Here is a 14,870-nt window from a genome sequence, read left to right as displayed (position 1 = left end):
TGGGATACTGAGGAAATATTAGTTTTAAATGGTCCTTTCTACAGCTAAAACAAATTTGATTTCTGACTGACCCATTTTTAGATAAAGAATCTTTCACCTGGAATTCATGGGTACTTTCTCCTCTCCCCTCAGTGGGGTCAATTGGCTTTGCAGATCATGTTGCCTGTGATCTGGAAATGCTATCAGAAGTTGGTATGCAGACAGATGTCTTCCAAAGTAGTGTTTGAAATATGGTTGTCCTCTTCACTTATGAAATACCCAGCTGGAGAAAAATGACGAACTGAGAATTCCCTAGTTTAATAAGGAGGAAATGTTCTTGAGCTGATGAGACTTTGGATACAGAATGATTTCTTTGTGATATGTTGAGGAGCCAGTAGTTTCATATCAGATGGCTTTAGGATCCAATAAGGATCCAGCAAAGCAAAGAGGAGAGTTTATAACAAAGTTTTATATCATCTCTAAGTTGAAGGTTTATGTGCTGTGAAGAAAGTGAGGGTCTGAAGAGTATATGTTGAGTCAGAACTTTTATGCCATGTGTGTGCATGTCCATGCATGTATTGGGAAGGGTTGTGGCTGTCATGTGACAACACTGTCTCTTACCTAGTCAGAGGACACACCAGCTGCCAATCAAGCTTTGGTTCCACCCCACCCATTAGATCACACCTCGCTGTTGGATCCATGTAAATTACCTGGGCTGGACCCTTCAGTGCTATAAAGGTGCCATGTGCACTTTGTTCTCTCTCTTTTTGCCAGCTTGGGACTATCCTGCTTCACTCCAGGCTGAGAAATGTGGAATGGTGCTGGAGAAACTGTTGGTAAGATGTGCACTGTTCAAAGGGTTGGGAGCATTTAATTAGTGCCCTTGTAGCAGAGAGCCATGCTTGCACTGAGCCAAGGGATAGTGGGCCATCATAGTGATTTTTCCTTGTTCATTGAATGTACCAGTTCAGTGTGTGTGTGTGTGTGTGTGTGTGTGTGTGTGTGTGTGTGTGTGTGTGTGTGTGTGTGTGTGTGTGTGTGTGTGTGTGTGTGTGTGTGTGTGTGAGAGTGTGTGTGTGTGTGTGTGTGTGTGTGTTTGTTTGTGTGTGCCTGTGTCCATGCATTTGTGCATGCGCGTGTGCGTGCATGCTGCATCAGTTACCATTTCCCACACTTGCCTTCTGTAAATAAAATCATTTGCTAACAAAACTGTGTTCAGAGTTCTTGGTGAGACCTACCAAACTTGTTTACTTCTCACAACAATTGATGCTGCGAGCAGGGTCTCAGGGGTCTTAGCTGGACAAGTCAAGGGGAAATGTTCTAGAACAGGGGCAAAAAAGCCAGTGCAGGCACCAAGGATAGGATTCCCGGGTGGCTAGATGAGAGGGAGGGATTTGAGGGCATGACCAGCTTGCTGGCAGACCACGGTAAACCAGTGGACTGGTCTGAGCAGTTGGGCCCACATGGTGAAAAACTGGGGCAACGTGTGGTCTCCCTCCTTAAGAAGACGCGGTTCCCAAAAAGCCAAAGGGAGTCAAAGGAGTGCCTTTTGGCTATTTGCGTCGCTCCTGAGATGCCAGGTCAGGATTACTAACCAGATCCAGCATTTATGTATCCAAAAGGATAGGGAGTTAGAAGAGCACTGCTGCATGCTACAGGAGCCAGTCCAGCCTGCCCAGACTCGAGCCAACAATCTCAAGAACAGGGGGACTGAAGTCACCTGCAGGCTAATACAGCTGCAGCAGGCACGGGTAGCTCAAGCTGCAGGTCTGGCTGTTACAAGATCAAACCAGCAACCACAAAGAAGGCATATCACGCAGGGGTAAAGATGAACAATTACTTTATTAACAAATAAATCACCTTCAAACTTTAATTCAAAAACCCTCCTTTTATAACAATGCCCACTGGTTACTACGCAAATCTCTATAACAGTGTAAAACAAATTCCCCAACCTGAATATAACATATGTAATTAAAGTCTAAGTTATATTTCCAACCAGCCCACAGAAAAACTTAAACACAAAAGACACAAGACTCACAAAACTTCGATCTCAACCGAAGCAAAGGTCATAAACAACATTCAGTTTGTTTGGTAAACTGAAGCCAAAAGATCTTTGAAAGAGAGAGAGAGCACAAAATTTAAAGTTGTCTTCTTGTGTTGCTTGGAGAGAGAGGAACAATGGCTTGGTCTGGATCCTTCTTGCTGCCTTCGGAATGTTCAACCCTTTTAAAATGCCCAACATTCTAAACTGCCTCCCAGACAATGACTCTGCTTGGGCCTCCTTCCACTTCACAGCCACACCCAGTGGTGGTTTGTCTTCCAAGACCAAAAATTTCTAGAGCATCTTCTGCACATGCCCATTCCATCTCCCACTCTCTCAGCAGTTCACCCTTCACCTTGGCTCTCTAAGGCAAACTGTCACTTTCCAACACAAAACCACACAACACATAGGCCAATTTTTTCTTTCTTTTTCTTTGGCTTGGCTTCACGGACGAAGATTTATGGAGGGGGTAAAAAGTCCACGTCAGCTGCAGGCTCGTTTGTGGCTGACCAGTCCGATGCGGGACAGGCAGACACGATTGCAGCGGTTGCAAGGGAAAATTGGTTGGTTGGGGTTGGGTGTTGGGTTTTTCCTCCTTTGCCTTTTGTCAGTGAGGTGGGCTCTGCGGTCTTCTTCAAAGGAGGCTGCTGCCCGCCAAACTGTGAGGCGCCAAGATGCACGGTTTGAGGCCAATACACAACACAGAACTCTGTAACAACGGAGGCACTGAAGTCGCCTGCAGGCTAATACAGCTGCAGCAGGCATGGGTAGCTCAAGCTGCAGGTCTGGCTGCCAGACAGACCAGCAAAATTCCGAGCCCTGGTCCAGCATGACAACAAGCTGGATGCATGGCTGGGGGTAGGGATATATAGTTAAACAGTGATGAGGAGTGGGTGCCTGAGGAGCCTAAGCCCACAACCACTCTCCCCTCTATGCATCCATACCCCTACATGCTCAACCCATCACCACGTGGTCCCAGGTCCACTGGAGAGAAGGATGCAGATGACCAAGTGGCATGCCCATGGCCACTCTGAGACCCCAAAGTATCTGACTCAGCTAGAGGATTGCTACTGCCAATAGCTGGATGAGCACCTGGCCGTGTGTCTTCTCTGGTTGTGGGATGAGGAGGCCCCCAACTTGAGCCTTTCTCAGCAAGAGATGAATGCCCTAGGGAGCCTCTCTGACCAACAAAGCATCATCAATGGCCTTCTGGCACCACAGTCAGAGATCTGGGAAGGGACTACCCTGTGAAATCAGGTAGTGACTGTGGTGAGGGTCCAGTACCCAACCATCTTAGAGTTGGATCTACACCAGCACCCACAATGGGGTATGGTCATTGAGGGTACCTGAGTCATTAGAGAGTGGCCGCTGGTCAACGACATCTACCAGGGAGCCTGTGACCATAACTTTTTAGAAAATACCCAGGTGACCAGTACAAAAGCAGGATACCTGGTCACCTCCACATGCCCTCATTCAAAGTCATGGCATCGGCTAATGGGAAGACCGTGTGGGATGCCATCACCCTCTTGGAAGGACTAGAATACATGCAGTGTGGAGCTCCCACCCAGGTCTGTAGGGGAGCAGTGAGGTCTGGAAACACATTCCCTCTCTGCTTTACGTGCAGGCAGCTGTACTTGGAACTGTTGAGAACAGGGGCTGACCATGTCAGCGTAGATGAGATCCCACCCTCTGCCATTTATGCCCTGTGGAAAAAGCTTTGAATGGGGAAATTTGGCCAAGGGAAAACCTACAACCACCCTGGGATAAAGCCTAGGGCTGCCCCTGGTGACACTGGTACTGTCTCTGCTCCTCCCCCACTTGAAACAGTCTCTTCTGCCCTCAAGGCTGAGCTCAGACACCAGATGAGACAGGAACTGTCCCCATTTGTGCCAGCAGGAATCCTCACCCACAGGGTGGCAGACCTCCACTGTCCACCACACCCCCCCCCCCCCCTATAGGATTAAGGCCAGGACCCCATCATGTTTGTTCCATTGTCCACTCCTGCCTGGGGGACCCGAGGCCACATATACCTTTAACAGTTGTTTTCCCTGAATGCATTCTAGGGATCAATGTTTTAAAGGAACAGGAGCAAGTTTACATTTGGGGTTGCACAGGCTTCAATTGTAGATGGGACAGTCAAAGGGGAATCAGTTGTTGTTCCCCTCCCTCCAAGATTGTCTGTATCCCTTGGTACAGACCCTGCAATAAGAATACTTTCTTTTCCATTCCTCTCTAATTCAACTCACAAGAGCAATTTGCAGTTACTTGGGACAAAGAGGAGAGGCAAGACACATTCCACAGTTTAATCTGCTGCAATGTCCAATATTCAACCCTCTCCCAGAGGTGTCAATTGACCATTATACCATTGTTTCAGAGGCCCTTCACATGCTAATCTACCTCAGGAAATGGGGTGGGGCTGGCTCATTAATATTGAAAGGGTCCAGTCCCCAGCCAGAATGTCCGGTTCCTGGGTGCTCAGGCCAAAGAGATATTTCTGAGACTGTGTGGTGCACTCTTAGCCAGAATCAGAAACACACAAAGATAAAGACTGTACAACAGGCTTTAATCCACAAAGACTTCCACAGAGCTAGGCTGGCTGTGGCTGCAGCAACTCTGAGTGAGGCCTCGGGAGGCCGGCGCAGGCATATATCCCGGAGGATGATTGACACCCAACCGGGTGGGGCTTGATCCATTCAAGCCGACTGATTGACAGCTGGCCAGGTGTTGTCCTGTCCCCTTACACTCCTGCAGGTACAGAGGTTTCCCCCTGCAGTAGGCCGGTGGTTTACCACCACAGACTGCCAAGAAGGAAACGTTGAATTTTGCCATCCCCTCAAATAAAACAGACACCCAGAGCTTCATGGCCTCCTAAGTTATTGGCGACAGCACATATCCCACCTTACCATGCTCTTTAAACCACCTCATGGGGTCTCCCATAAGAAACCCACATTCTTATGGGGACGAGAACAACAGGCTGTTTTTGACACAGCCAGGCAGGTGTTTCTTTTAAATTACAGATCTCGGCCAGCGAGTCGGTCGCTGAATGGGACCTTTGGCAGGCTTCTGGACAAAATCTCCGCCTGGTGCCACCGCTTGCTACAACCATTCGATGCAGGGACATCGGCCAAGACTTTCCTCAGGGCCGCTTATGATTTTGCGAGCCCCTGTACAAAGACACTGAACTGACTACTGACCAACAAAACATTTTGTCATGTATTATGTGTGGCACAATCAATTACCACTCACAGACACGAAGCAAGAGATAAAGGCTTTATTGAGCAGAAGACCCAGACATGCCTCTACATGCTGCTGGTTGCTGGCTCACGTCCAAGGCAGGTATGAGGGAAGAGTCTAGGGCTCTCAGCCTTTAAGAGGGGATCTTATGGGAAGGAGCTACATGTACAGAAAGTGGGTCGGCCTGCCCAGCCCAGTGAGGACATGCCCGGACATTCTTGTACTCCTCCTTTTTTGAATGAAATGCGGTGGGGCAATGTCAATCGGCACGGGTCTTGTAGTCCATACAGTTTAAAGGTTCACCACTTCAGTGGTTTTATTCAGTGCTGAGATCTCCAAAGTACAACTGGCTGTATATTGGTTCCAGCGGAACTGTGGCTTGTTCGACGGGCTGAATGTTGGAGGGCTGAACAGTGTTTCTACTAGGTCTGTAGGGGGTGGGATATTTGTTTGTAAATGTGGCAGAAGGGGGGCAGAAACACTCCGGGGGGGGGGGAGAAACACTCGGTGGGGCTGTGTTGGAGGTGGGATCATTACTTTGTCTATCAGGGCAATCCCTGATGCTGACTGGTCGCTGCCTGTTGGGGCCCCCACTCGCACCAGGTCCCAGACGGACACTGTATTGTTTCATCGGTCCGGGTACCTTACCAGCGCATACTGGGGATTCGCATGAAGGAGGTGCACTTCCTTGAACAATGTGTCTGCTTTGTGAATTCTAACATGCTTCCGGGGAAGCACTGGGCCCAGGGACATCAGCCAGACCAGCAATGTGGTTCCCAGTGCTGACCTCCTAGGGAAGGAGAACAATTTTTCATAGGGCATTGCATTGGTTACTGTGCAAAGTTGGGACCTGGTGGCATGCAGCACTTCAGGAAGGACCTCTTGCCACTGGGCTATGGGCATCCTTTCGACTTGAGGGCCAAAAGGACTGCCTTCCAGATCATACCATTCTCCCTCTCCACCTGCCTATTCCTGTGGGGGCTGTAGCTGGTGGTTCTGCTGTAGTTATGCCCCTGGAAAGGAAATATTGCCACAACTCTTCACTCATGAAGGCGGATCTCTGTTGCTATGAACATAACTGAAATACCCGAACAGAGTGAATATTGTACCGAGTGCTTTAATGACAGTGGACATGGTCATGTCGGGGCAGAGGATGGCGAATGGGAAATATGAGTTCTTGTCCATGATACTCAGGAAGAAGATGTTCAGATTTCTGGATGGGAGGGGCCCCTTGAAGTCCACGCTGAGACGTTCGAAGGGGCAAGTGGCCTTGATGAGTTGGGCTTTCTCTGGTCCGTAAAATTGTGGTTTGCATTCCACACAGACCATGAAATTATGAGCCAGCTCCCTGACTTCCTCCACTGAGTAGGGGAGGTTACAGGCCCTCATAAAATTGTAGAGCCTTGTGACCCCGGGGTGGAAGAGTCTATTGTGGAGGGCATGGAGGCGATCAACTTGCATCCTGACACAGGTTCCCCTGGATAGGGCATCGGGTGGCTTATTGAGCTTGCCTGGCCAGTACAAGATCTCATATTTGTAGGTGGACAGCTCAATTCTCCACATCATTTTCTTGTCATTTTTGATTTTACCCTGCTGTTTATTGATAAACATAAAAGTGATGGATCTCTGGTCCATCAACAGGGTGAATGGTTCTCAGGCCAAATAGTGCCTCCAATGGCGCACAGCCTCCACTATAGCTTGTGCCTCCTCGATAGTGGTGTGCCTGCGTTCGGGGCCTTGGAGGGTGTGGGATAAAATGCCACTGGCCTGCCTCCTTGGTTCAGTGTGGTGGCCAGAGCGAAGTTGGAGGCATCACTTTCCACTTGGAACAGGACGGATTAATCAATGGCATGCATCTCCACCTTGGAAATCTTGTCCCTGATGTCCTTGAAAGCCTTATGGGTCTCCGCTGATGGGGGAAAGGTCATGGTTTTCACTAGGGGTTGGGCCTTGTCTACATAGTTGGGGATACATTGAGCATAATACGAGAAAAGCCCCAGGCACCTTTTCAAAGCCTTGGAGTTCTGTGGCAGAGATAATTCCAGAAGGGGCCACATGCTCTCGATGTCGGAGCCAATGACACCATGCTCCACCATGCACCCCAGAATTTCCAGCCACTTGGTGCTAAACACACTATTTTTCTTATTATATGTGAGATTGAGGGCCTTTGCGGTGGCCAGGAATCTCTGCAGGTTCTCGTCGTGTTCCTTCTGGTTATGGTCACAGATGGTGACATAGTCCAGATATGGATACGTACATAGGAACATAGGAACATAGGAAGTAGGAACAGGAGTAGGCCAAAAATGGCCCATCGAGCCTGCTTCGCCATTCAATACGATCATGGCTGATCTCATTTATGACCTAACTCCACCTACCTGCCTTCTCCCCATATCCCCTAATTCCTCTATCATGTAAAAATTTATCTAACCGAATTTTAAATATGTTTAATGAGGCAGCCTCAACCACTTCCCTGGTTTGAGAATTCCAAACTTTCACTACTCTCTGGGAAAAAACTATTTTTCCTCATCTCTGTCCTAAATCTACTCCCCCGAATCTTGAGACTATGTCCTCTCATTTTAGTTTCCCCAGCCAGCTCAAAAAACCTTCCTACATCTATCCTATCCATACCCTTCATAATCCTATATGTTTCTATAAGATCTCCTCTCATTCTTCTGAACTCGAGCGAATACAATCCTAAACAATTTAATCTTTCATCATAAGTCAACCCCTTCATCCCAGGGATCAACCTAGTAAACCTCCTCTGGACCGTCTCCAAAGCCAGTATATCCTTCCTCAAATATGGAGACCAGAACTGGACACAGTACTCCAGGTGCGGTCTCACCAGTAACTTATACAGTTGCAACATTACCTCCCTACTCCTGAATTCAATTCCTCTAGCGATGAAGGCCAACATTCCATTTGCCTTCTTAATAACCTGCTGTACCTGCAACCTAACTTTTTGCGATTCATGCACAAGCACTCCCAAGTCCCTCTGCACAACAGCATGCTGTAGTTTTTCACCCTTTAAATACTATTCAGCTCTTTTATTTTTCTTGCCAAAGTGGATAACCTCACACTTACTAACATTGTACTCCATCTGCCAGACCTTTGCCCACTCATCCAACTTAACTATATCCCTCTGCAGACTCTCCACATCCTCATTACAATTTGCTCTTCCACTCAATTTGGTGTCATCTGCAAACTTGGCTACACCACATTTTGTCCCCTCCTCCAAGTCATCAATGTAAATGATGAACAGTTGTGGGCCTAACACTTACCCCTGCAGCACCCCACTTACCACTCTCTGCCAACCTAAAAAATTCCCATTTATCCCAACTCTCTGCCTCCTGTCATACAACCAATTTTCAATCCAGGCCAATATACTTCCCCGGACTCCACTTTCCTGTAACTTACTGAGAAGTCTCTTGTGCGGCACCTTATCAAACGCTTTCTGGAAATCCAAATATACAACATCAACCTGTTCCGCTCTATCCACCGCACCCATTATATCCTCAAAGAATCCTAACAAGTTTGTCAAACAAGATCTTCCCTTTCTAAAACCATGCTGCTTCTGCCTGATTGAACCCTTACATTGCAAAAGTTTCACTATTTCATCTTTAATGACGGCTTCAAGCATTTTTTCAACTATAGACGTCAAGCTAATTGGCTGATAATTTCCAGTCTTCTGCCTACATCCCTTCTTAAAAAGTGGCGTGACATTTGCCGTTTTCCAGTCTGCCGGGACCTGCCCAGAATCCAAGAAATTTTGGTATATGACCACCAATGCATCAACTATAACTTCTGCCATTTCCTTCAGAACCCTTGGATGCATATCATCAGGACCAGGCGATTTGTCTGGCTTTAGTCCCATTAGTTTCTCCATCACTACTTCCTTTGTAACAACTATTTTATCAAGGCCCTCCCCAACATTCACATCCTTAACTCTGCACTTGGGCATGCTGGACGTGTCTTCCACCGTGAAGACTGACACAAAATATTTGTTTAATGCCTCGGCCATTTCCTCATTTTTTTGCTACCAGTTTTCCTTTCTCATCCTCCAAGGGTCCTATGTTAACTCTGGCCACCCTCTTCCGTTTCATATATGTATAAATTTTTTTGCTTTCTGTTTTTATATTTTGTGCCATTTTACTTTCATAATCCTTTTTCCCATTTCTTATTACCCGCTTTGTAACCCCTTGTTGACTCTTAAAGTTTTCCCAATCTTCCAGTTTCCCACTGCTCTTTGCAGCTTTGTACACCTGCACCTTCAATTTTATATCTCCTTTATTTCCTTTGTTAATCATGGTTGATTTTTCCCTCTTTTGCTGCCCTTTTTCCTGACCGGAATATATTTTTGTTGAGCATTACAAAATATTTCTTTGAAAATCTTCCACTGTTCCTCAACATCAATTAGTCTGTGCTCCCAGTCCACTCTGCCCAATTCCTCCCAATTCCTCCCTCATCCTATGGTAGTCACCCCTGTAGCCTTTAGTTCATTGTCATCCACCATGCGAATCATTTTCCTTTGGAACACTGACACCCCATTCATGAGGCCAAATGGGACCCATAGGAAATGATAGAGTCAGAATGCTGTGTATGGCTGATCTTTTGGGCAAATCGGGATTTGGTAGTATGCCGATTTGAGGTCTATGGTAAAGAAGACACTATACTTGGTGATCTCATTCACCATATCAGCTATGCAGAGCAAAGGTAGGCATCCAGTAAAGGGAAACAGTTGGTGGTCTGACTGTAGTTTATCACCATCCAGTATTTCTCCCCACTCTTCACCACCACTACTTGTGCCTTCCAGGGAATGATACTTGGTTCTATTATGCCCTCCCCCAGCAGCCACTCCATCTCCAACTTAATGAATTCCCTGACCTTGGGGCTGTATTGCCTGTTCTTTGTGGCCATAGGTTTTCTGTCCAGGGTGAGGTTTTGGAACAGTGGAGGTGGAGGGACCTGGAGGATGGCTAGGCTGCAGGTTAGAAGCTTGGCCTGGCGTTCAGGAAAGTGATTGGGCCTCTTTGGGGGGGGAGGGGAGGGACCTCACAGAATTGGTTATTACTGATGGTGAGGGGGCGGTGGGGCCGCCAAACTGCATCAGCACACCCTTAAGCTGCCCTAATATGACGGGTGCACAGCGGTGGGGCATCACCAGCAGTTTGAAGTTCTTTTATTTGGTGCCCCCATGGTTAGAGACACGGTGCATCTCCCATGGATTTCCGTAGAGAGGGATTTGGCTGGGGATATGGTCGGAGAATAACGTTCGGCTGTGCCCAGGTGTATGAAGCTTTTGGTGCTTCCCGTGTCGAACAGGCAGCCAGTGGTGTGACTGTTTACCTCAATGTCCATCATCAATCGTCCCATCTGGTGTGGTCTACTCTGGTCCAGCAAAATGGAAGCCACCATCAGCTCACTGTCTGAATCACTGCTGCCATGTTGTTGGGTTGGCTGCTGCCAAGATGTCCACCCGGGAGATTACGAAGATGGCCATCTCCATGGATTGCACACGGTAGAGTCTGGAAGTGAAGCCAGATGTGACGTCCCTCCATGTCTTTGTGCCCTTGGCCCAGAAGTTTGGTTCTCAGCAACCAGAAATGACTACGGAAGAGGGTCAGCCCAAGGTGGTGACATGGGTCGTGGTGCACACATAGCACGGCTAGAGAGGGGCTTAGAATGACATAATGTCCTTTCCTCCAGTATTCCGAGCAGGTTGTGCTACAGACCGGGCAGTACTTTTGCGGGTGTTCGCTTTGGTCGCAGTAGTTGCACCTCAAGTGCTCACTGGTGGCAGTGGCATGCAGGGGCCCCGAGTCCCAAGATGGCGCCACCTGTTCTCCCTACCTGATGGCTGCATGGCCCGCTGAGTAGTCCTCCACATTCTTTTTAGCAGTCTCAATCACTCAGTCCATTTGCACCACTTCCTGTAGGGACCGATCTCCTTTCTTCAGGAGTCGTTGCTGTATTTGATGGGAGTGGAATCCAGTGACTAGCCCATGGCGGATGAGCTCCTCTTGGTAGGTCACTTCAGTCACATCCTAGCATATGCAGTCTCGTCCCAGCTCCCGCATGGCCCTCACAAAACCGTCGACCAAACAACCTGGATCCTGGTGTTGGGAGCCAAGCTGGAAACGTGCATACATCACATTCTTCGGGACTCCCTAGGGCCATTGCCTCTTCGTATTCAGTGCAGTCGCAAATTAATTGGCACCCACGGTGGCCCACCGCTGCGAAGAGCATGTTGTTCTGATCACCATCAGTTGTGATTTTGTGGAACCTCAGGTAGGGCTTCAAACAGTGTATAATAGTTTAGCCCTGTCAAGGTACAAGAAGTACAACCAAATCACAAAATACAACACACAGAGAATTTATTAGAGTCATGCTAGCGGGAATGAGCAGTAGTTAGGGTTGGGTAGACACGGTCACCTCCCTAATACTGTTGAACCTCATTCAAAGTATAGTTACAGAGGACAATATTGAAGGCACTTTTGCAGCATATGATGAAGTAACATTCCTTTGAGGGGATTGTTACAAGCTGAGGTGTTACAGTCAGTGTTTGCTCATTTCTAAAGGCAGGAAAATGGTTATCATTGATTATTTCTATAAAGGATATGGATTTGTGGCAGACATGATAACAATAGTTCAAAAGGGTCCTTTAAGACAGTGTTTAGCCTGGCTCTTGGCACATGTAAATGGTTGCTTATCCAGCATTCTCCATATTCATTATGACCCTAATTCAACTAGATGCTGAAACAAAGCCATCAGCACCAAGTTGGTCGTTCTGCAGGCTTTTGATGTTTCCACATTCTTGACAAGCTTGTAGTGCCGTCAGCTGATTTTGGACTGGAACCCGTTTATGAATGGGCTGTGTCTGACAGAACATTATGTGTAAGGGCGGGCAATAGCACTATTGTAGGGGACCTGGAGATGGCTTCATGCAAGTGGTGATAGTGGATAGTTATATGGAATGTTGTTAGTTGCAGCTAACCTGTCTGTGTGGGGGTCCCAACACCCATTTTTTAGTAAGTCACAGCAATCATTTAAAAGTCTACTCTACCTTTCATAATACGGTTATAATAATTGTTTCAAAGTATCCAACATCTTAACTCTTATACACAGCTCATTTATTTCATTACATTGTCAACCAATACCACTTTCCCCCTGTTTATCATGGAAATGATAATTAACTAAATTCTAAATAATGTGGTTGAAGCCGTATGTTTTTAGACATTGGTGTATGGAGCATATAATTTTAAGCAAAAGGACGATGAGAATTTCCAGGAGTACAATAGAACCGTAATGTAGGAATGCCCCCCACGAGTCCCCTAGTACGTTGAAGGGCCACCACCCCGAGCTTCCTTGGCCTCTCACATTTCATTACATTGTCAATTAATACCACAGTGTAGCCACATATCAAACTTTACTGAGGCCTCTGGATCCTTTAGATCAATCTCCAGCTTCTCCAGTTGGATTGCCTTGTCCAGGGCACTTTAACATTTCTGATCAATAAACTGTGACGCAATCAATGACCACTCGCATACACGAAGCAAGAGTCAAAGGCTTTATTGATCAGAAGACACAGAACTGTCTCTACATTGCTACTGGCTCAAGTCCAAGGCAGGAGGAAGGAAACTAAGGCTTTCAGCCTTTATGGGGAGGAGCTACAGGAACAGAAGGCGGGCCATCCTCCCCAGCCCAGTGAGGACATCCCCCGACATTCCTGCAGAACCTTGTTCTACCACATTATGAAAAAAAGTTTCAGCAAGAGAACAGGTGTTGCCATGGAAACTATCACTGGACATTCTAGCTTATCAAGCCTTTGTAATCGATTTTTAAAAAAATGGCACCCCGAGCTATGCATGATATCTAAGCACACTCAGAGAAACTGAACATATAATTTATAGGTACATAATCTGTGGATGCAAAGTTACAGTTTGTAAGTTAACTGGCATCGATCAGACCATGGTAGGAAACATTGTGTATATTTTGTTTCACGATGAATACATCACGCCAGAACTCCCATTAATAGAAAAAAGCATCTCATGGGGTGGGGCTGTGTGGGAGCCTTTATTTAAAAATACTAAATTGATGTACTTTCCATCCTGACTCCTCCTAGCTATCATTACTGGGATCCAACACAGGCACTTGAGGCACCCATTGAAAGAGAATGCGAGCGGGAACACATGATACACTGCAGTGCGAACAAATAAGCTCAAACTACGGGCTTTAGTTAGCTTAAAACTTGCAAAAATGGTTCATTATCCCTTCTGGGTCCATGTGTTCTACTGCCTACACAAGGCCCGGTGTGAACCTTTATATAGGGCTTGTGATTGACAAGGAGTAGATGGAGCCAACTTCACAGGTTACCTCCCTGCAGGAACAGTAGGTTTCCACCTGCTGTAGGTAGATAGAAATGCAGATGGGCATAGGCAGTCACAGACAGTTCGGTGATGGTATCACCACAGAATGGCATCCTGGTGTCAAACATCAGCCTGGAAAAATGGGTGCTCCAGGTACATCTTGGATGTATACCTGCTGGCCTGCCCCCTGCCTCACCTCAGGATAGAATGGTGACAGGCATCTGGGCTTTGTGCATAGGGAGCACCCATACATGATGCTAAGGTGCTAGATGTGCAACCAAAGAGAGGGTTCTTGCACCTGATGGATGACCTTGCACTACCTGCTTGCAGACATTGGTGGTAAAGGTGCTCACGTTTGCCAGCCAAGCCAGAGAAGACAAGCATATAAGTCAGTGACCAAACAAATTCCTTTTTCTACCTTCCCCTCTGACACTGGGGAGCAGCTCCCCCAGCACCCTGCTCCATCGATTACACAACAGGAGTGGGGGACTGATGAGGCGCTGCCATTTAATTTGACTATGTGGAATTTGTCCAGCATTTGGAAGGCACTGGTGTATATATTGACCCACTTGATTAGTATTGTTTTTTTAAAATGTCTTTTTTATTGATTGTCTCATAATTGGTGAGTGATGTGACCTCCGAGTGGTGTTGGGAAGGGTTGCGACTGTCATGTGACAACTCTGCCTCCTACCTAGTCGGAGGACATACCAGCTGCCAATCAAGGTTTTGTTCCACCTCACCCATTAGTGCATACCTCGCTGTTGTGTCCATGTAAATTACCTGGGCTGGACCCTTCAGCACTATAAAGGTGTCATGTGCACTTTGTTTTCTCCCTTTTTGCCAGCTTGGGATTACCCTGCTTCACTCCAGGCCTAGAAATGTGGAATGGTGCTGGAGAAACTGTTGGTAAGATGTGCATTGCTAAAAGGGTTGAGAGCATTTAATTAGTGTCCCTTGTAGCAGAGAGCCATGCTTGCACTGAGTCAAGGGGTAGTCGGCCATCATAGTGATTTTTCCTTGATCATTGTATGTGCAGTTCATTGTGTGTGTGTGTGTGTGTGTGTGTGTGTGTGTGTGTGTGTGTGTGTGTGTGTGTGTGTGTGTATTTTGTTCCCATGCTAGTACCCCCACATTCATTATTAATTGTCAAATAACCTACCAAACTTGTTTCCTCACTCACAACAGAGCATGTGTCTGTGTGCTTGTATATTTGTGGATTCATGTATTTACATGTGTGCATGTCTGCATGTACG

The 14,870-nt window shown here is 47.0% G+C and overlaps 1 long non-coding RNA gene across 4 annotated transcripts in view; it reads right to left on the bottom strand.

Moving 5' to 3' along the window:
• The window catches only part of LOC138751655 (uncharacterized), a 50,721-nt gene extending 48,559 nt beyond the window's left edge, over nucleotides 1-2,162 (bottom strand). For all 4 annotated transcript variants that reach the window (XR_011350105.1, XR_011350108.1, XR_011350107.1 and 1 more), the window contains exon 1: nucleotides 2,018-2,162. This is a non-coding gene — a long non-coding RNA (uncharacterized lncRNA). The remainder of the gene's footprint in view (nucleotides 1-2,017) is intronic.
• Nucleotides 2,163-14,870: the final 12,708 nt, after the last annotated feature.

Source organism: Narcine bancroftii, chromosome 1, assembly GCF_036971445.1.
Source record: "Narcine bancroftii isolate sNarBan1 chromosome 1, sNarBan1.hap1, whole genome shotgun sequence".
Taxonomy (NCBI): Eukaryota; Metazoa; Chordata; class Chondrichthyes; order Torpediniformes; family Narcinidae; genus Narcine; species Narcine bancroftii.
The sequence above is the reverse complement of the archived record's forward strand: the minus strand, read 5'-3'. Positions and strand labels throughout refer to the sequence as shown.